We start from the raw sequence: 22,690 nt of genomic DNA, 5'->3' as shown, positions 1-22,690 counted from the left end.
CCTTGTTGTGTTGTCTTTTGTGCCTTTAAATCAATGCAGCAGAGAGAGAACTACATAACCAAACACCTGGAGAAGAGAGATCATGGTGAAACAAAGAACCAACCCACATATGAAAGAAAAACAGGCATCATCAGAAAAGGAAGTAAACGAAATGGAGGCAATGGAGGCAAGCAACCTGTCAGAGAAAGAATTCAGAGAAATGGCCATAAGGTGGATGAAAAAAATGGAAGGCAAATTCAACAATATATGTAGGAACCAAGAGGAAATGAAGAAGAACCAAGAGGAAATGAAGAGAAACCAAGAAGAAATGAAAAATGACATCACTGCTATAAAGAACTCAATAGAAAGCATCAACAGTAGACTAGAAGAAGCAGAGGACCGCATCAGCGAGCTAGAAGACAAGGTAGGAAAAAATACCCAAACAGAACAGCTTCTAGAAAAAAAAACTAAAAAGCAGGAGGAGAGCCTAAGAGAACTCTGGAACAACGCTAAACGAAACAACATCCGAATAATAGGGGTGCCAGAAGGAGAGGAAACTGAGCAAAGACTAGAAAACCTGTTTGAAAAAATAGTAACAGAAAATTTCCCTGATATAGGGAAGAAAAAACACACAAATCCAAGAAGCTCACAGAGTCCCAAACAAAATGAACCCGAAAAGACCGACACCAAGGCACATAATAATTAAATTGGCAAACACCAACGACAAAGCAAGAATCTTAAAAGCAGCCAGAGAGAGACAGAAAGTTACCTACAAAGGATCCCCCATCAGACTAGCGACTGATTTCTCAACAGAAACACATCCGGCAAGAAGGGAATGGAATGATTCTGGGGTCCAACCCCAGCGGGTCCAGGGGTCCCCAAAGGTGTGGACGGAGTCGGCGAAGAAGGAATGACACAGGGACTTCTCCAGCCAGGTTCTGTCCAGGCTCTCCAGTCAGGTTCAGTGTCCAGGTTCCAGTCAGGTTCTCCTGCCAATCTCTGTAGTCAGGTTCAGTCCAGGATCCCTTGCCATGTTCTCCCGCTAGGCTCTGTCTCTAGGCTCCGAGGCCAGTCCCTCTCCAGGATCCTCCGGCATGCTCTCGCCAGCGAAGTTCTTCTGTCTCCAGAAAACGTTCTGTGTAGGTTCTGTGCCTAGGCTCTGTCTCTCTTGGTCCTGTCTTCCAAGCCCTGTGTTCTCAGTTCTGTGTTCTGAGTTCTGTGTTGTTACAACTGTATTTATACCAGTTGATTCAATCCTATCAATCTCTATTACAAAGGTTAGGGCGTTTCTTATCTCCATTCCAGGGAGAAAAAATTATGTAGTTTAAGCATGATTGTTCGTAGTTAAAGGGATTAATTACCCGCCTGGCACTTAGTTGAGGGGTTTTATTCCCTCCCTAACTTCAGGGGAAAATCCCTACCTGGGGATTCAACCTTTCTCGGAGAGGTGACCTTGGTTAAAACACAGCGCCAAGAAGGTGAGCAAACATATTAAGAACCGTATGCCATATATGCCAGGTCCCTTGAAACAGCAAGGATGGACCGGCTCCCGGCAGAATGAAATATACAAAGTCATGCAAAGGAAGGGTCTGAATCCAAGAATACTATACCCAGCAAGGCTATCAATCAAAATTGAGGGTCAAATCAGGAGCTTCACAGACAAAAACGGACTACGGGAGTTTATTACAACCAAGCCAACAATGCAAGAAATGCTAAAGGGTCTGCTGTAAATAGAAAAAAATAGGAAACAAAGAAGGAACACAGCAGTAAAGAACAAAAATGGCGACTAACAAGTTTCTATCAATAATAACTTTAAATGTAAATGGATTAAATTCCCCAGTCAAAAGGCATAGGGTAAATGAGTGGATAAGAAAACATGACCCGGAGAACCAAGATGGCGGCATAGGTTAACGCCGGAGTTTGCTGCTTTGAACAACTACTTCAAAAGTGAAACTAAAAGACGGAACGGACATCACCCAGAACCACAGGAATGCTGGCTGAGTGGAAGTCCTACAACTAGGAGGAAAGAGAAACGCATACGGACACTCAGAAGAGGCGCAGTGCTGAAGTCAAATTCTGAGGTGCGGAGTGTGCAGAGCGGGCTGGCGGCGGAGGGCGTGGTTGGCGTTTTCAATTGGGAGGGAGTCGCAGACTCTGAGCTCCAGATACAGGCGAGTCTTTAGGGACCCAGACTCAAACGGGAGAACCGGGACTGTCTGGCTTCGGTCAGAGCAAATGCAGCTTTCTCTCCGAGCTTTGCAGCAGGTGCTGGAACTCAGAGAGGCAGAACCCCTGGGGACAGGACTGAGAGCCGCCATAACTGCTCTCTCCGGCCCACGCTGTTGATCCTGTTCGACCCGCCCTGCCCAAGCCCTGCACAGAGGCATTTGCCGGATAGCCTCAGGCAAAGGCTAGATTAGCACCTCCCTAGAGGACAGAAGTTCTCTCACTGCTGACACAGCTGATTCTCATAGCCACTTGGCCTGGAGGTCAAACCCTCCCTAGTATTAGCTACAACAATCAAGGTTTAACTATAAGACTGCGAACAAAGACCACTAGGGGGTGCACCAAGGAAGCATAACAAAATGCGGAGACAAAGAAACAGGACAAAATTGTCAAGGGAAGATATAGAGTTCAGAACCACACTTTTAAGGTCTCTCAAGAACTGTTTAGAAGCCACTGATAAACTTAATGAGATCTACAAGAAAACTAATAAGACCCTCGATGTTATGTTGGGGAACCAACTAGAAATTAAGCATACACGACCTGAAATAACGAATATTATACAGACTCCCGACAGCAGACCAGAGGAGCGCAAGAATCAAGTCAATGATTTGAAATGCGAGGAAGCAAAAAACACCCAACTGGAAAAGCAAAATGAAAAAATAATCCAAAAATGTGAGGATAGTGTAAGGAGCCTCTGGGACAGCTTCAAGCGTACCAACATCAGAATTATAGGGGTGCCAGAAGATGAGAGAGAGCAAGATATTGAAAACCTATTTGAAGAAATAATGACAGAAAACTTCCCCCACCGGGTGAAAGAAATGGACTTACAGGTCCAAGAAGCGCGGAGAACCCCAAACAAAAGGAATCCAAAGAGGACCACACCAAGACACATCATAATTAAAATGCCAAGAGCAAAAGATAAAGAGAGAATCTTAAAAACAGCAAGAGAAAGAAACTCAGTTACCTACAAGGGAATACCCATACGACTGTCAGCTGATTTCTCAACAGAAACTTTGCAGGCCAGAAGGGAGTGGCAAGAAATATTCAAAGTGATGAATACCAAGAACCTACAACCAAGATTACTTTATCCAGCAAAGCTATCATTCAGAATTGAAGGTCAGATAAAGAGCTTCACAGATAAGGAAAAGCTAAAGGAGTTCATCACCACCAAACCAGGATTATATGAAATGCTGAAAGGTATCCTTTAAGAAGAGGAAGAGGAAGAAAAAGGTAAAGATACAAATTATGAACAACAAATATGCATCTATCAACAAGTGAATCTAAAAATCAAGTGAATAAATAATCTGATGAACAGAATGAACTGGTGATTATAATAGAATCAGGGACATAGAAAGGGAATGGACTGACTATTCTTGGGGGGGAAAGGGGTGTGGGAGATGCGGGAAGAGACTGGACAAAAATCGTGCACCTATGGATGAGGACAGTGGGTGGGGAGTGAGGGAGGAGGGTGGGGCGGGAACTGGGAGGAGGGGAGATATGGGGGGGAAAAAAGAGGAACAAATGTAATAATCTGAACAATAAAGATTTAATTAAAAAAAAGAAAAAAAAGAAAACATGACCCATATATCTGCTGTCTACAGGAAACCCACCTCAGAAAAAGAGACACACACAGACTGATGGTGAAGGGATGGAAAAAGGTTTTTCAGGCCCATAGAAGTGAAAAAAAAAAAGCCGGGGTAGCAATACTTATATCTGACAAATTAGATCTCAAACTGAAGGACATAAAAAGAGATAAAGAAGGCCACTTCATAATACTAAAGGGAGCAGTCCAACAAGAAGAAATAACTCTGGTAAATATATATGCACCCAATATAGGAGCACCCAAATACATAAGAAATCTTCTGGAGAAGATCAAGGGAGAGATTGACAGCAATACAATCATAGTAGGGGACCTTAACACCCAATTATCACCACTGGACAAATCCTCTAAACAGAAACTCAGCAAAGAAACATCAATCCTAAATGACTCACTAGATCAGATGGAATTAATTGACATCTTCAGAACATTTCACCCCAAAGCCACAGAATATACATTCTCCTCAAGTGCACATTTGTCATCTTCAAAGATAGACCATATATTGGGTCACAGACAAAGTCTCTTCAAATTCAAGGAAATTTAAATCATATCAAGCATCTTCTCAGACCACAAAGGCATAAAACTGGAAATCAACTACAACAAAAACAATCCAGAAAAATCAAACACATGGAGACTAAATAGCATGCTATTAAACAACGACTGGGTTACCAGTGAGATCAAAGAAGAAATAAAAAGTATAATGGCAACAAATGACAATGAAAACACAACAATCCAAAACCTATGGGACACAGCAAAAGCAGTCTTGAGAGGGAAGTTCATAGCTCTACAAGCCTACTGCAAGAAACAAGAAACAATGAGAATAAATGACCTAACTCTACAACTCAAAGAATTAGAAAGAGAGCAACAAAAAAAGCCCACTGTAAGCAGAAGGAAGGAAATAACAAAGATCAGAGCGGGGATAAATGACATAGAGACCAAAAAAAAAACAATACAAAAGATCAACAAAACCAAGAGCTGGTTCTTTGAAAGGATAAACAAGATTGATACACCTCTAGCCAGTCTCACCAAGAAACAAAGAGAGAGGACCCAAATAAACAAAATCAGAAATGAAAGAGGAGAAATAACAACAGACCCCATAGAAATACAAAGGATTGTTAGAAAATACTATGAACAACTCTACTCCAACACACTAGACAACCTGGAGGAAATGGACATATTCCTAGAAAAATACAACCTTCCAAAACTTAACCAGGAAGTATCTAAAAATCTCAATAGGCCAATAACTATGGAGGAAATCGAAACAGTCATCAAAAAGCTTCCAGCAAACAAAAGCCCGGGGCCAGATGGCTTCACAGGGGAGATTTACCAAACATTCAAGGAAGAACTAAAACCTATCCTCCTCAGACTATGTCAAAAGATCCAAGAGGAAGGAGCACTTCCCAGCTCATTCTATGAAGCCAACATCACCCTAATCCCAAAACCAGATGAAGACAATACAATGAAAGAGAATTATAGGCCAATATCCCTCATGAACATAGATGCCAAAATCCTCAACATAATCCTAGCAAATCGGATCCAGCAGTACATCAAAAAGATCATACACCATGACCAAGTAGGATTTATCCCAGGGATGCAAGGATGGTACAATATCCGCAAATCAATAAATGTGACATCACATAAACAAATTGAGAGAAAAAACCCACATACTCAAATCAATTGATGCGGAGAAAGCATTTGACAAAATCCAACACCCTTTCTTGATAAAAACTCTCAGCAAGATAGGAATTGAGGGATCATACCTCAACATAATAAAAGCCATATATGACAAACCCACAGCCAACATCATACTCAATGGGCAAAAACTAAAACCATTCCCCCTAAAAACAGGAACAAGGCAGGGATGCCCCCTCTCACCACTCCTGTTTGACATAGTACTGGAAGTACTAGCCATTGCAATCAGACAAGAAGAAGAAATAAAAGGCATCCAGATTGGAAAAGAAGAAGTAAAAACTGTCCTTATTTGCAGATGACATGATACTGTACATACAGAACCCTAAAGACTCCATCAAAAAATTATTAGACTTAATAAATGAATTTGGCAATGTAGCAGGATACAAAATTAATGCTAAGAAATCCATGGCATTTCTTTACACCAATAGTGAACTTACAGAAAGTGAAACTACAGAAGCAACCCCATTTACCATTGCACCAAAAAAATTAAAATACCTAGGAATAAACTTAACTAAGGAGGTAAAAGACTTATATGCTGAAAACTACAGGATGTTGAAAAAAGAGATAGAGGAAGACATAAACAGATGGAAGAACATACCGTGTTCATGGATTGGTAGAATCAACATCATCAAAATGTCCATACTACCCAAAGCAATCTATAAATTCAACACACTTCCCATTAAAATACCAACGGCATATTTCACAGATCTAGAACGAACTCTCCAAAAATTCATCTGGAATAAAAAAAGACCCCGAATAGCTGCAGCAATCCTGAGAAAGAACAAAGTAGGTGGGATCTCAATACCAGATATCAAACTGTATTACAAAGCCACTGTTCTTAAAACAGCTTGGTACTGGCACAAGAACAGACATATAGATCAATGGAATAGAATAGAGACCCCAGAAATCGACCCAAACCACTATGCCCAATTAATATTCGAAAAAGGAGGCAAGAGCATACAATGGAGTCAAGACAGTCTCTTCAATAAATGGTGTTGGGAAAATTGGACAGATACATGCAAAAAGATGAAACTAGACCAACTCACACCATACACAAAAATAAACTCAAAATGGATAAAAGACTTAAACGTAAGACGGGAAACCATAAAAATACTAGAGGAATCCACAGGCAGCGAAATCGCAAACATATGCTGAAGGAATTTCTTCTCTGATAATGCTCCTAGGGCAATGGAAACTAAAGAGAAAATAAACAAATGGGACTACATCAAAATAAAAAGCTTTTGTACAGCAAAGGAAACCATCAACAAAACAACAAGAAGACCCACTACATGGGAGAACATATTTGCCAATGATACCACCGAAAAGGGTTTAATTTCCAACATTTACAGGGATCTCACGAAACTTAACAAAAGGAAGATAAACAATCCAATAAAAAAATGGGCAACGGATCTAGATAGACACTTTTCGAAAGAGGACATACAGAAGGCCGAAAGACATATGAAAACATGCTCAAAGTCACTAATTATATGAGAGATGCAAATCAAAACGACAATGAGGTACCATCTCACACCTGTCAGAATGGCTATCATCAACAAATCAACAAACGACAAGTACTGGAGAGGATGCAGAGAAAAAGGAACACTTCTGCACTGCTGGTGGAAATGCAGACTGGTGCAGCCACTGTGGAGAACAGTATGGAGCTACCTCAAAAAACTACAAATGGAACTCCCATTTGACCCAGTGATCCCACTACTAGGAATATATCCCAAGAAACCAGAAACGCCAATCAGAAAGGATATATGCACCCCTATGTTCATAGCAGCACAATTCACCATACCTAAGATTTGGAAACAGCCTAAGTGCCCATCAGCAGATGAATGGATTAGAAAACTGTGGTACGTCTACACAATGAAATACTATGCTGCGGTAAAAAAAAAAAGAACTCTTGCCTTTTGCAACAGCATGGATGGAACTGGAGAGCATTATGCTAAGTGAAATAAGCCAGTCAGAGAAACATAAATACCACATGATCTCACTCATTTGTGGATTATAGAGAACAACATAGACTGATGAAAAGGGACAGACCCAAAGACTGAGAAACAGCGATGAGGCTATCAATCCCCAGAAGGAAAGTAGGGGAGGGCGGGGGTAAGGGGAAGAGATCAACCGAAGGACTTGTATACATGTATATAAGCCAAACCAACGGATATGGACAACAGAGGGATGGGAGCATGAGTGTGCGGGGCGGGGGGGGGGAGGTAGGGGGTAGGGGGAGGTTGGGGGTTAATGGGGGGGATGAGGACACATTTGTAATACCTTAACTAATAATAAAAAAAAGAAAAGAAAAAAAGAAAAGAAAAAGAACTCATGATTAGTTAAGCTTTTACATAGCAACCTGAACTGAATTCATATACATTTTGCTGTCTTATCTAATTAAGAGGGAATATGCAAATTGACCATCACATCATAAGGGTCAAGATAGCTATACCCACAGCTGAGGCCAAGTTTTGGTAACGAGCCTTAATAAGCAATCAGCAGGGACCTGAGGCTGCATGGCACTGGGCTGTGGCACCTCAGGCTGTGTCCCCAGCCCCAGTGCCAGACTGGGGGGCCTCAGACCACACACCCCTGCCCTGTCACCAGGCTGGGGGACCTCAGGTCGTACCCCATGCCCTGGTGCTGGGGCCGGAGGACCTGAGGCCATGCCCCCTGCCCAGCTTGGGCTTGATGGGGGACCTCAGGGCACACCCCCCACTCCAGTGCTGGGCTGGGAGACCTCCAGCTGTGCCCCCCACCCTGGTGCCAGGCCAGGGGACCTGAGGCTGCACCCTCCACCTGGTGGGGCTTGAGGGGGGACCTGAGGCTGTGACCCTCATCCCGGTGCCAGGCTGGAGGACCTGAGGCCATGCCCCCTGCCCGGCGGGGCTTGATGGGGGACCTCAGACCATGCCCCCTGGCCTGGGTTAGAGGACCTCAAGGTGTGCCCCCTGACCTGGGCCGGGGGACCTCAGGCCGTGCCCCCCGCTGCAGTGCCAAGCCAGGGGACCTGAGGGTGCACTGGGGGACCTGAGGGTGCACCCCCTGCCCGGCGGGGCTTGACAAGGGTGAGGCCGGCCGGGTCTGGATCTCGCCCATTGTGGGTAGGGCCGGCTGGATATGGGTCTTGCGGGTGTTTGAGGACTTGACTCTGGGTCCCACAGTGCGCCCCAGACTCTGACAGGAGGAAGATTTTCATATACATTTTACTAATTTTATTTCATCTCTGACACTTCTATTATAGAGAAAGGGCAAATAGCAATATTAAAATATTTTCTCTAGTTAATCCCCTTTTAATGTGCATGAATTTTGTGCACCAGGCCACTAGTCTACACTAATAAAAGAGAAAGATGCAAATTAACCCTCACTCAGCCACTCCGCTACACCCACAAGCCAAGCCCACTAGCCAATCAGGAGTGAGTATGCAAATTAACCCAACTAAGATGGTGGCAGCCACAGAGCTGGAGTGAGCAGGAGGCTTGAGTGCCCCCGATGATGGAGGAAGCCAAACTTTCCACCTGCCCTGGCCGGCCCTGGGCTCCGCTCAAGGCTACAAAGTTTCAATTATAGAAGATAAATAAATCCCAGATACCTGCTTCCAGCCCACCCTGGCCTCTGCTCAAGGAGGTGCTGAAAACAAAAAGAAAAAAAAGAAAAAAAGGAGAGGCTGGGAGCTTGGGTCGCCAGGGATCATGGCCAGCCTAAAAATGGCCATCAGCCCCTCACTCAGGCTGGTCAGGCACCTCAGTGGGACCACCCCCCTACCCTGAAGGGGCTGTGGGCAGCCTGAAAATAGCCATCAGCCCCTCACCCAGACTGTCCAGGCACCCCAGTGGGGACCCCCACCCTGATGGGGATGTGGCCAGCCTGTAAACAACCCTCAGCCCCTCACCCAGGCTGGCCAGGCACCCCAGCAGGACCCCCACCCTGATCCGGGACAACCTTCAAGGCAAACCAGCCAGCCCCCACTAGTGCACCAGGCCTCTATCCTATATAATAAAAGGGTAATATGCAAATTGACCCTAACAGCAGAAAGACTGGGAATGACTGGCCACTATGACACACACTGACCACCAGGGGCCACATGCTCAATGCAGGAGCTGCCCCCTGGTGGTCAGTGCACTCCCACAGGGGGAGCTCTGCTCAGCCACAAGCCAGGCTGATGGCTGCGAGCACAGCGGTGATGATGGGAGCCTCTCCCGCCTCCTCAGCAGCACTAAGGATGTCCAACTGCAGCTTAGGCCTGCTCCCCACTGGCAAGTGGACATCCCCTGAGGGTTCTGGGCTGCCAGAGGGATGTCTGACTGCCAGCTTAAGCCCCATCCCCTGGGGAGCGGGCCTAAGCCAGCAGGTGGTCATCCCCCGAGGGGTCCCAGACTGCAAGAGGGCACAGGCCAGGCTGAGGGACCGCCCCCTCACCCCCGAGTGCACAAATTTTTGTGCACTGGGCCTCTAGTCTCTCTATATAAAAAAACCAGCAACCAGAACGCTGTAACAACCGGTTGCTATGACACCCACTGTATCCAGTGAACTGGCCCAATCTAGGGGTGGGGGCAGCCAGCCAACCTCCTGGAGCCCCTCCCCCCAGCTTACTTCACCCCTGATCACTCCCCTCCACCCCAATAGGGGGAAGGCAACTGGCCAAACTCCTGAAGCCCCTCCTCCCAGCCAGTCCTGCCCCCAATGGGCCCCCACCACCCCATCGGCCCACAGCCCCTCCCCCTTGCCGGCCCCACCTCTGCTGTCCTCCTCCTACCTCAATAGGGGGCAGTAGAGGCCAGCCAACCTCCTGCAGCCCCTCCCCCAACCCAGCCCCACCCCAGATCAGCCCCCTTATCCTGATCAGGGGCAGGGACAGCTGGCTAACCACCTGCTGCCCCTCCCTGTTGCCTTCTCCACCCCTGATGGGCTCCCACCACCCCAATCGGCCTACAGCCCCTCTCTCAAGCCAGCTCTGTTCCCAATTGGCCCCCCAACTCTGATCAGGGGCAGGGCTGGCCGGCCAGCCACCCTTGGCCCCTCCCCCAGGCCACCAGTCCCCCAATTGGCCCCCCTGTTTGGGGGTGGGGCCGGCTGGCCCACCATCCACAGCCCCTCCCCATGGCCGGCTCCACCCCCAATGGGCCCCCACCATCCCGATTGTCCCACAGCCCCTCCCCGCAGCCAGCTCTGCCCCCGATAGCCCTCTTCACACCAATCAGGGGTGGGGCTGGCTGACCAACCTCCCATAGTCCCTCCCCCAGCCGCTAAGCCCTGATATACTCCCAACCCCATTAGGGGGGTTGGGCTGGCCAGCTCACCACCCACAGGCCCTTCCCATGGCCGGCCCCGCCCCCAACTAGCTCCCCCCAACTCAATATGGGGTGGGGCCTGCTGGCTAACCTCCTGCTTTCTCCTCCTCCCGACAGGCTGGGCCCCGATCCACACTGATTGGGGCTGGGCTGGCTGGACCCCACCGGTGCATGAATTTGTGCACTGGGACTCTAGTAAAAATATATTATTAAAATTGTTACCTTTTCTTTTTAATTTTCTAATCTAGTTACTAGGAAATTTTAAATTCCATATGCAGCTCTTACAGGGAACACATTCTACTTAAATGTATGGCTCTAACGTAGAATCTGTGCATACACTTTTCTAGAGTGTGGGTTTGGAGAAACTCGCTTGTGCCAGAAATGTGTGTAACAAGGGTGCTCAGTGGGGAAGCCTGCACCAGGAGCTCACGTGTGAACATGTGGAGCAGAAGCACAGCCCAGTGAGTTCGCGGACCAAGGGCACTGCCCTCAGGACAGAGAGTTGGCTCAGGGACGCCAAGGACCAGGTGCTCTGAGAAGCATTTGAAAGAACAGGAGGGCAGCCCCCACACAGCCCCTTGGGGCAGCCGTGGTTACAGAGGCCTGGCTAAGGTCAAGTCCTGCAGAACAGGGGCCCTAGACCAGTGGTCGGCAAACTCATTAGTCAACAGAGCCAAATATCAACAGCACAACGACTGAAATTTCTTTTGAGACCGAAATTTTTTAAACTTAAACTATATCGGTAGGTACATTGTTATTAACTTAATTAGGGTACTCCTAAGGCTTAGGAAGAGCCACACTCAAGGGGCCAAAGAGCCGCATGTGGCTTGCAAGTTGCAGTTTGCCGACCATGGCCCTAGACCATGTCACATGGAAAAAGTGGACAGCTCAATGAGTTGTGCTAACAGTGCCCACTCTCACCCTGGCCAGTGCCTCAGTGGTTGGAGCATTGGCCCACACACCGAAAGGTCTCAAGTTTGGTTCCTGGCCAAGGGCACATACCTGGGTTGTGAGCTTGATCCCGGCCCCATCGGGGTGCGCTCGGGAGGCAGCCAATCAATGTGTCTCTCTCACATCGATGTTTCTCTCTCTTTCCCTTCCTCCCTCCCATCCACTCTCTTTGAAAAGCCATGGAAAAATATCCTCCAGTGAGGATTAGCAACTACAACACCAACAACACCATGCCCACTGCGCGCCTTTGGAGAGTCTCACAGTCATCGGCCTGTTACACGTTCTGAGAAGACCCACTGTGATGCTCTTAGCCCACTTTCTGAACGGACCTTCCTCAAGCCTGTTCGTCACAGAATCTAATACCATCTGAAAGCATTCAGTTACCTTTTGTGGGAGATGCAAGACTAGATGACATATTAATATTCCACAGTTCTCTACTTCTAAACCAAAGGCTAACGGGAGAAAAGGAGGGTTCATATTGTTGTAATGTACCCCACGAATCACAGAAGGACACCTCAAGAAGTCGAATTAAAGAGTCACATTTATTGCAATCCGGGACTATGAGATGCAACAACAGGTACCGAACCCTTTCAGTACAATATCAATAAAATGGAAAAGGGAAGAGATGTGTGGAGTGAGCTGCCCCATTTCATGTGAACAGAACAGAGTCCCAATGGATTTAAAAGATCTGAAGCAAAAACAAGTCCACATGTTTCTCCTTAGCACCCTTGCCTTTCCCTCTTGCTTCTAACCAACAGTCCTGTGAAGCTGACGACCTACCGATTCCTGTTCGCATTACATAAGACGGCAACGTTCTTCTTGCCGCAGTCTTTCTGTGGCTGTGATGAAGCACGCGGCAAGGAGTTTGGAGTGGCCTCCAGCCAGCAACCAGCTGGGAACTCCCGGTCAGCCTTCGGCCGAGAGCCAGCAGGAAACTGCAGCGCTGAGTCCAACAGCCCAAGGCGCTGAGTCCTGCCACCCCCTGAGCTTAGAACCACATTCCTCCCCAGCCCACGTTCAGATGAGACCCTGGCTGACACCTCAACTGCAGCTGGCTCTTTACTGTAAAAAAACAAAAATCTTTAAATAATAGATTGGCTCATTAAGCAATATAATTCCACTCATAAAATATCGATTTATGCACTGCTTTTAAAGGAGACTGTTGCTTCATGAGTTACTTGCATATTTGAAGAAGCCTTTGTCACATTCTAGCAAGAGGAATGCTCAGCAGAAGGCAAGTGGGCTGATGGTGGTCCAAACCATCAAGCTCATTAATGGAGTCAATTTCATTTAAAAACTTCAGTTTGATAATTATGTTTTGATCAATTATGTACTAATAATAATTGTAATCATAACTCAATCTAGAAGACATTCTTTTTTTGTTAATCCTCACCTGAGGATATTTTTTTCATTAATTTTTAGGGAGAATGGAAGGGAGAGGGAAAGACAGAGAGAAACATTGATGTAAGAGAAACACATCGATTGGTTGCCTCCTGCACGACCAGGCACAGGCCGGGGAGGAGCCTGCAGCTGAGGTGCATGCCCTTGACCAGAATCCAAGCCAGGACCCTTCGGTCCACAGGCCAACGCTCTATCCACTGAGCCATACAGGCCAGCGCCAGAAGACATTCTTTAAAACCTAGAACCTTATGGCACCAGAAAAATTTTGGGGAAATATACATTTCAATTTGTATACACTAATCGATCAATAAAAGACTATGCGGCATAAAATGTCACGAGGGTAAAGCACTGTGGAGCCGTAAATATGAGCGCAGGGGAGTGAGACTCCACACAAACCTTCCGTCCCTGCAAGCGGGACTTTCCAGCGTCCTCGGTAGGAGTGGCCAGCAGCCACCTGCGGAGGTGTTTACACTGCGTGGATAACATTGGAAAGGCTGGGGTGGCAGTGTCAGCCTTTAGCATATGCTGGGGCCACACCCTTGTTAGGTGTGGCCATGGCTTAGCTGTCAGTGTAAAAGCAGGCAAGGCATGCATGGCATTCTGAATTCTTCTTCTGATGTAAATAAGCAAGTGTTTGAGGCTCACTAGTCTCGTGTGTGGTTTAAAATGTGCTGTTATAAGGAACATCTCTAAGTGGCATCAGCAACAGTGGTTGGGGAAGAACCTCCAAAACCCTCTTCTTGAAAGCAGGCGGGCACGGGCGGGACGGCCGGTCGGCATTCCCTGAGCCGCGGGCATCGCCAATCCTGCCGCGATCTGGGAACTTGCACGGAAGGAAAATGGCTGAACATCCTGGAGAGCCACCAGCTGAGTGGCATTTCTCCGACCAGCCCATCTTCACTCTCTTCTACGCGGCAGCCTGTGTTCACAGTGAGCACAGCCAGCGGAAGCCTGGGCGGGCGGGGAGGGCTGGGCCGGCAGGCCTCCCCCAGCTCGGCCCCATCTGGTCCGCACGAGTTCCTCTGCAGGACCCCACTCCCTGAGCTGCCCGTGTTGACCCGTGAGGGCTTGGCCGGTGTGAAAGCCTTTTCCCCGGGCACTTATTGAAACCAATTCCAGACAATTAACACAATGCTCCTCATCCTCACCAGAGGGCATTGTTCCTATTGGTCTCTAGAGAGAGTGGAAGGGAGTGAGGCGGGAGGGAGAGAGAGAGAGAGAGAGAGAGAGAGAGAGAGAGAGAGAGAGATTGGTTGCCTCCCACACATGTCCCTACCAGGGCCAGGGATTGAACCTGCAACCCAGGTACATGCCCTTGACCAGGAGTTGAACCCGAAACCCTTTGGTGCACAGGCTGATGTCCTGCCCATTGAGCCACACCAGCCAGGGCTCTTACAGACAATGTATTAACTTGGCAGCTGCCTGAGGCTGTGGTAACAGCTGGGGGCACAGTGGGCAGAAGAGTAAAAGGAGAAGCTGGGCCATGAGGTGCCGGCCTTTGTACGCTCCCGCCTCCCTGGGATCCAGAAAGGCACCCGGTGCACAGGGCTGGGCAGGTGCTCAGGAAAGAGGGGAAAAGACTCAGCACTCTCCCGTCTGGCTGATCCCCAGGCTCCGAGCAAGCAGGAAGTGAGGCTCAGGCCGAGGTGGGCAGGGCTGGGGACAGTGGGGGCTGGGCCCCTCCAGCAAAGCTGGAGCCACACTGGGCCACCCTTGCCCAACCACTGTGACCCCACGGGCTTCAGCGACAGCAGAGTTCACAGAGTTGGCTTAGAAAAGTCACGACGAGCACTGCTGCTGTGACGAAGCTACAACAGCAGAACCCTGGGAGGCTGAGAATCTGATCCGCAGGGCTGTCATTTTATTTTATTTAAAATATCCATTTTTGCCGAACCGGTTTGGTTCAGTGGATAGAGCGTCGACCTGAGGACTCAAGGGTCCCAGGTTCGATTCCGGTCAAGGGCATGTACCTTGGTTGCGGGCACATCCCCAGTGGGGAGCGTGCAGGAGGCAGCTGATCGATCTCTCTCATCAATGTTTCTAACTCTCTATCCCTCTCCCTTCTTCTCTGTAAAAAAATCAATAAAATATATTTTAAAAAATATCCATTTTTAAGAAAAAAATTACAAGAAATGCAAAGAAACAAGGATGAATGTATGGACCACACCCAGGGGAAGAAAGCCAACAAGTGAAACTCCCCAAGCAGCCACCTGCGGGACTTCCTAGTCCAGCCCTTTCCATCAGGGGCGCTCGCCGCAAAGGAAGGAAGGAAGCCTGGAGGCCGGAGGAGAGTGTGAGGAGGCGTCTCCCCTCGGAGTCAACCGTGGAGGAGTCACATGGTGAAGACGAGTATGGTGTTGAACAGCCTCCACGGGAACTGGGAAGGAGGTCGCGTCAGGAACATTCACATCAACGCCCCCCCGCCCCACGTGTCGCTGCTTCGCCTCCAGCTCCACTTTCTACACCTAAATGTCCTCAGAGGGTTAAGCTGCCCATCGTGCCTGCCAGCGCGTAGGGCTGATTGGGCACCGCCCTGGCACAGGGCCCTCTGCGGGGTTGGGGCGGGGAGAGTGTGGCGCCAGCTCCCCACGGACATGAGAAGGCCCACATGGGACCCTCGGGTCTGAAGTCCTTGCCACAACTGCTCAGTGTCCGTCGGGCCCCCCCCAGGGATGCGGGCACCGGACGCAGACCTGCAGGCACAGGAAGCCCAGCAGCAGAGCAGGAAGTACCCGCAGAGAAGGGGCAGGTTCCACAGAAACAGCGTGACTAGATTTTAGGAGCTCACAGTTCATTGTCAGTGTGAACACCAGGAGAGCAACATTCACACTGCTGTTCTTTCTCAAACGAAAAATGAAGCAAATATTCAAAGTCCTTGTCGTCTGCGCCGCGCACACTTGGAAGGGGCTGGGGCAGGGGCCCCTGGGAAGGAGAGCATTTCAGGAGCAGGCCTCTCCTTCCACCCAGGTCCTAACCCAACTGCGCACTTCAGATCCAGAGAGCAGAGTGGCCAGCCCAGGGCTTTGCTGGAGAGAGACAGAGGCAAGCCCTGAGGCCCACTAACCTGAGCGTGAGAGGTGAGACCTGAGGCCGCGGGACTCCCTGTGACTAAGGGACAGTGGGTATCCCTCCTCCACCCCCCTGATCAGCTACCTGCTTCCTGCCTGTCACCTGGCCCCACCCCCGATCAGGTGCCCACTAGAGGCCATCATGTAGCCCCATCCCTGATCACATGCCCATTGCCGGCCATCAGGTGGCTCCGCCCCTTGATCAGGTGCACACATCCTGCCTAACACGTGGCCAGGCACCCTTTTTCTCCTGCCCACTCAGGTGTGACCACCTGGACCCAAACCCTTGAAACACTGGATGGTTTCTGTTTCCCTGGTGCCATCTCCCTGGTTGGCAGTCTGCCCCTGCTCTCAACCTGTCAACAGTCCCTTTGCCAAAGTCCTCTCCAAAAATCCTTCCTGCTTGCTCTCTCTTTCGTGTGGGACTCTGACAGCTGGGATTGGAAAGGAGACGGGAGAGCAGTGACTTGTCCAGGGTCCATGAAAGAGGTCCAGAGGGTCCTGCAATGTCCCAGGAAAGCTGTGGGAGGGGAGAGTGGTGAGGCCTGCGTGCTGACTAGGAAGCGGAAAGCCCTCAAGCCAAGTGGGGCAGTAGGAGCAGCAGCTGTGGCCATTGTACAGGCGAGGCTACAGCAGCGCAGAGAGGGAGAGCGACTTCTTTATGGGCACACAGCAGTCAAAGGACTGAGCTAGAATTGGAACCCTTGGTTGCCCACAGCCTGTAAATCCTTTACCTGTGACCTTTGGGTAAGCACCCTCACCCTGCGGCCATTTGCTCTGACGGGCTCCACCCTTCCCCCCAACTCCCTTCTTCATCCCCAGGGGCAGGGTTCCTTTATTTACCCCTCTGCCTCTGGGCGCTGCTCTCTTTGTCCCGGGCTCCCTCCCAGCTGGTAACTTCGATGCAGTCCCCTGCATTGGGCTTTGTGTGTAGAGCACCTGGCCTCCCCTCCCCGCCTGTAGCTTAGATTCCAAAGTACCATAATTTTCCCTGTGTCTGGCTTCCCCCGGCTGCCTCCCCTGGCAGATTTTGTTTTACCTCAAAAACAAATTGATTTGGGGTCTGCAAACTGGCTGACTCCCTGCATTCGCTCTCTGAGATGTGGCTCTGCCCGGGTGCCACCTGGCACAAGTCCCTGATGCCAACCCACCACCGTGGCCGCATCTCTCACGCCCTGGAATGATCACGTGGCCCCACCCTAGATCACCTGTCTACTTCTGGCCATCAAGTTTGGACCACTGAATTAATTCTTTTCAATCTGGCTAATAAATTGTTATCATCTAATCTAATAATAGACAAACATGGTAATTGACCATACCTTCGCTATGCTTCCCATTGGCTAAGCCTGGCGATATGCAAATTAACTGCCAATTAAGATGGTGGTTAATGGCCAAAAAAGATGGTAGCTAATTTGCATACTGCAGGCAGGGTAGGACAACGCAAGCCGCCATCCAGGCCCCCGTGTGTGACCAGGGGGTGGGCGGGGGTGGGGGCAAAGGCAAGCAGTGCTGATCGCCTCGTCCGAGCCCGAGCCCGCCCACTGGAGACACGCGGGGCCCACTCCGAGGGGGTGGGGGGTAGAGATTTAGAGAGAGAGGTGGAATTTGGTATCTCGTATCCCTCCCTGATCAACCACTATGATTCCAAGCCAGCGAGGGCTGCCTTCAGGCCGCAGCTCCAGGTCCCTCACCCCCACCCCAGGCCCCAGAGCACAGGGCTGGGCAGGGGCACCCAGGGGTTTGGGAATGCAGCGGGAGGAGCCGGCACGGCATGGGGGGGACTGGGTTTACACCGCCAAGTTCCCCACTTCTGCCCTGGCCCACGCATGCCTCCTCCTTCCCCTCAGAGGCCCAGCTCCTGCCTACATGCTTGCTGGGCAGGCCCAACTGCACCGGGGAGTGAGCCATGGAGATCGGGATGGCCACTTCCTGGGATGGGATAGCCGGACCACGGGGATTCATGAGGGCGATGAGGCCTGTGGGGCATGCGCAGCCCTCGGGTGGCGAGGGTGGCCAGCCAAGCAGAGTCTGGCTTCACTGGGGCCTGTGGGAGCCCAAGGCCACCCCAACACCACAGGTCCTGGGCGAACGGTGGCTCAGTGGAGAGCGGTGTCTCCATACATGGTGCCCAGGGGCGGCTGTGAGCTGCTGCAACCCCGCCCCACGCTTCAGGGAGGGGGAGAAGGCTCGCAGCCACCAGCACCCTAGGCTGCACCACCTGGCCTGTGCCTCAGCCCGCCCGGTTGGCAGGGTCCAGAGCAGGTGAGCTGCTCCCTTCCCCCAGTGGTAGAACAGGGAGGAGAGCGCTGGGTGCAGGGAGGGGACCTCAGCTGGGATCCTCCTGGTGTGGGGAAGGGGCTCAGCCTGGGCCCGGTGGGGAGCTTAGGAAGTCTGACTAAGCAGGCGCTGGTTCATACCAACTCTTACTCTGCCTTCTTCCTCCAGCTCTTCAAGCTAGCCCCACTGCCCCACCAGTCCGGGGGAACGGGCTCTGGGTGACCTCCCTGAGCTCAGACTATGGACCCAGAGACCTCAAGGAAGAGTGCAGGGGCTGGTGCAGAACTACCAGGGCAGAGTTGCTCCGGTGTCTCGGTGAAGTTTGCAACTGACCCAAGGAGGAAACCCGAGAGGGGAAAGGCCGGGAGGCATGAATTGCCAGCACTTTAGCCACTTGAAAACAGCTCCACTTAGAATGCGAGGCGGTTGTATGTTCAGCTGAGAAGTGAGGGGGCTGAACTCCACCGTCGCTGGGCTCCTGTCAGTCCGTGGCCCAAGCGTCCACCACGACAAGGAGAGAACCGAGCGAGGGGCCTGGAGGAAGGGAGGACAATTGAAGAAAACCGTGTCTAGACTTTCCCCAGCCCTCTCCTTCTTTCTGCTGCCTACAAGAGCCCCAGGCCTGGCCACAGTTCTGTGTCCACCTTTTAGTCCCCTATTCTCCAACCACAGAGGAAAGAAATAAGGAAGGAGTCTGTGCTGCCTTCAGAAAGTATCTATATACGTGATCGGCCAGTTGCCTTCCACAGAGGGAGACCAGACTGCGGCTTAGGCCCGCTCCCCACAGGGACATCAGTAGGACATCCTGTGAGGGCTCCCAGACTGTTAGAGGGGGCAGGCTGGGCCGAGGGATGCCCCAAGTGCACACATTTTTGTGCACCAGGCCTCTAGTATATAATAAAAGCCTAGGTGGCAGCGTGTGACATCGTCACAAGATGGCTGCCACAAGATGGCCAGCAGGGGAGGGCAGTTGGGGGCCATCAGGCTGGCAGGGGAGTGCAGTTGGGGGTGATCAGGCTGGCAGGGGAGTGATTAGGGGGCGATCAGGCTGGCAGGCAGAAGCAGTTAGCGACAAGTAGGCAGGTAGGCAGGAGAGTGGTTAGGAGCCAGGAGTCCCGGATTGTGAGAGGGATGTCCGAAGGGATTGGGCCTAAACCGGCAGTGGAAATCCTCCAAGGGGTCCCAGATTAGAGAGGGTGCAGGCCGGGCTGAGGGACCCTCCCCCCCCCATGAACAAATTTCGTGCACCAGACCTCTAGTAATTTAATAATTCCACACTATACTTTGAATTGTAGAGAAAAAGCTGGGAATACACACCTACTGCCTGTCCATTCCCTTGCTTTGTGTCCCTCGGGCTGGCCTGTGCATGTCTGTGATGTCACGGTCAGGCACCAGACCACCCGGTCCCTGGTCCCTTCTGGTCCCTGGTCTGGTCCCCTTAATGCTGAGGCTGCCAACTGGATATTTAATGGACATGATGCTGGGGGAGGGGGGGGGCTTTGCAAATTTCTCCTCCCTGCTGAGTTCGGCAAGTATCCCCTCTCATTCTGCAACTTTTAGAACCGGAAACCTCGGGGGCTTTTTTGCTCAGAGTAAAATGGCCCTCGTGTTTTTTTTTCTTCTTCCCTCCCATTTTGCCTCAGGTGGGGAAAATAATGGTTTGTTAATACAGGTAGACGTGGAATTAGCTGGCCTTTGTTTAAACTTCCCTGGGTTTCAACCTTTACAAACTTTACACTTTCAAATTAATCTTAGAATTTTAAAATTTTAACTGAGTACAGCAAAATCATAAATCAGAGAAAAGCAAATTAAAGTTACAATGCAGACACACAGAAGTCTCACTGGCTAAGAGTTCCTGGTGGCCTGGGAGGGAGAGAAAGAAGAATTCTTGGCAGCTGCTGGGAAATTCTTTCAATCCCTTCAAGGAGGTTCAGCCACTACGGGGAGCCTGAGCCTCCAGCAAAGGGAAATATGCTTTCCGCTTGCCTTGCCTCCCATAAGGTCTGCTGCACGGGTCAGCACGGAAGTCACTTTCACTGCTGGCTGTGTGCCCGAATCCAGCCTTAAAGGCTGCGCATCTGGAAGCAAAACGTTCTCATTCCCCGAGTCACCCCTCTTGCCGTGATGCTCGCCGGTTCCACCTCAAACTCTAGCTCCCGCTCATAATTAAGAGGTAAAACTTTATCAGGCGGGCTCCTGACTGTGGCCGCAGGAGTGAAGGCGGAGGAGGCGGCGGTGTTTTTAGAGATTCGCACGCCTACGGCAGGCTGTCATGGCCGCACCTTGCTGAGACACCCTGGCCCGCCCCGCGCCGGGCCGAGCAGTCACGAATTAAATGCCAGTGTGAGGGGAACAGGAATCTTCTCTGGACCTTCTGCTTGTATCGGTCACGCAGCTGCTTTCCGACCTTTTCCCAGGGTTGGATGTTGAGGGCTCCCTCTTCAGGAAACCAAGGGCGAGTTTCATTAACAAAACTTAAGAAGCCAAGTCTGACTATGCTTAACAGAGCACCCTCCAGCTCTGAGCATTGCTTTAAGCACCTGAGAATAGAGGTCTCTTTCCTGAGACCCTGAATTTCCCATGTTTTACACCCAGCCAATACAACTACCCGTTCCTGACATACTTCTTTTTTTTAAAATCGATTAACGTATTACATATGTGTCCTTATCCCCCTCATTGCCCCCCCCCCCCACTCATGCCCTGAACCCCCTGTTGTCTGTGTCCATTGGTTAGGCCTCTATGCTTGCATACAAGTCCTTTGGTTGATCTCTCTCCTTTACCCCCATCCTCCCCTACCTTCCCTCTGAGATTTGAAGGTCTGATCGATGCTTCTCTGTCTCTGGATCTGTTTTTGTTCATCAGTTTATGTTGTTCATTCGCCGGGGACCAATTCCAGCATGTCATAATTTCAAAAGTTTCATCAAAAGGTTGATGAAACTTGGGGACTCAACAGGGTTGAGTTACACATGTAGTCACCTGTTGGGAATGGCTAAAGGCATTTCCCCAAACCTGAACAGGAAACTGTGGCTGCCAGACAGTTAAAGGGTATCTTAATCTACATGGTATTGCCTCCTACTGGCCAAACACCTGAACAGCCGTAGGCTAATTCCCCCATTCTGACAATGCTTCTGTACCCTTTGAAACCTTACCCTTTGAAGTGTATTATCTCCACCTTGCCTTAGGACAAATGGTGTTAATAAAAGAAAGGGTCCTAGACAAGGAGGGAGTCTTCAGTTCCTTTAGCTGAAGGTCCTCTGACCCCCAATGCCTTTCAAAATTATATCTCGTCTCTGGACTCTTTATTAGTCTCTGGATTCCTATGTCATCTACACACAGCCTTTTCCAGATTCCTGAATCCTTCATGATGCTGTGACATGAACCCCGGCATTCATTATATTCCATAAATGAGTGAGTTCATGTGATATTTATCTTTCTCTGACTGACTTCTTTCATTTAGCATAATGCTCTCCAGTTCCATCCATGCTGTTGCAAATGGTAAGAATCCCCCCCACACTTTTTTTTTTAACACAGCGTAGTATTCCATTGTGTAGACATACCACAGTTTTCTAATCCATTCATCTACTGATGGGCACGTAGGCTGTTTCCAGATCTTAGCAATGGTGAATTGTGCTGCTATGAACATAGGGGTGCATATATCCTTTCTGATTGGTGTTTCTGGTTTCTTGGGATATAGTCCTAGAAGTGGGATCACTGGGTCAAATACAAGTTCCATTTTTAATTTTTTGAGGAAAGTCCATACTGTTCTCCACAGTGGCTGCACCAGTCTGCATTCCCACCAGCAGTGCACGAGGGTTCCTTTTTCTCCGCATCCTCACCAGCACTTGTCGTTTGTTGATTTGTTGATGGTGGCCATTCTGAGAGGTATGAGATGGTACCTCATTGTCATTTTGATTTGCATATCTTGGATGATTACTAACTTTGAACATATTTACATATATCTCTTGGCCTTCCTTATGTCCTCTTTCAAAAAGTATCTATTTAGGTCCTTTGCCCATTTTTTGATTGGGTTGTTTATCTTTCTTCTGTTAAGTTGTATGAGTTCCCTGTAAATGTTGGAGATTAAGCCCTTATCGGTGATAACATTGGCGAATATGTTCTCCCATGCAGTGGGCTCTCTTGTTGTTTTGCTGTTGGTTTCTTTTGCTGTGCAGAAGCTTTTTATTTTGATGTAGTCCCATTTGTTTATTTTC

Source organism: Myotis daubentonii, chromosome 10, assembly GCF_963259705.1.
Source record: "Myotis daubentonii chromosome 10, mMyoDau2.1, whole genome shotgun sequence".
NCBI classification, from domain to species: Eukaryota; Metazoa; Chordata; class Mammalia; order Chiroptera; family Vespertilionidae; genus Myotis; species Myotis daubentonii.
Note: the sequence above shows the minus strand (reverse complement) of the source record.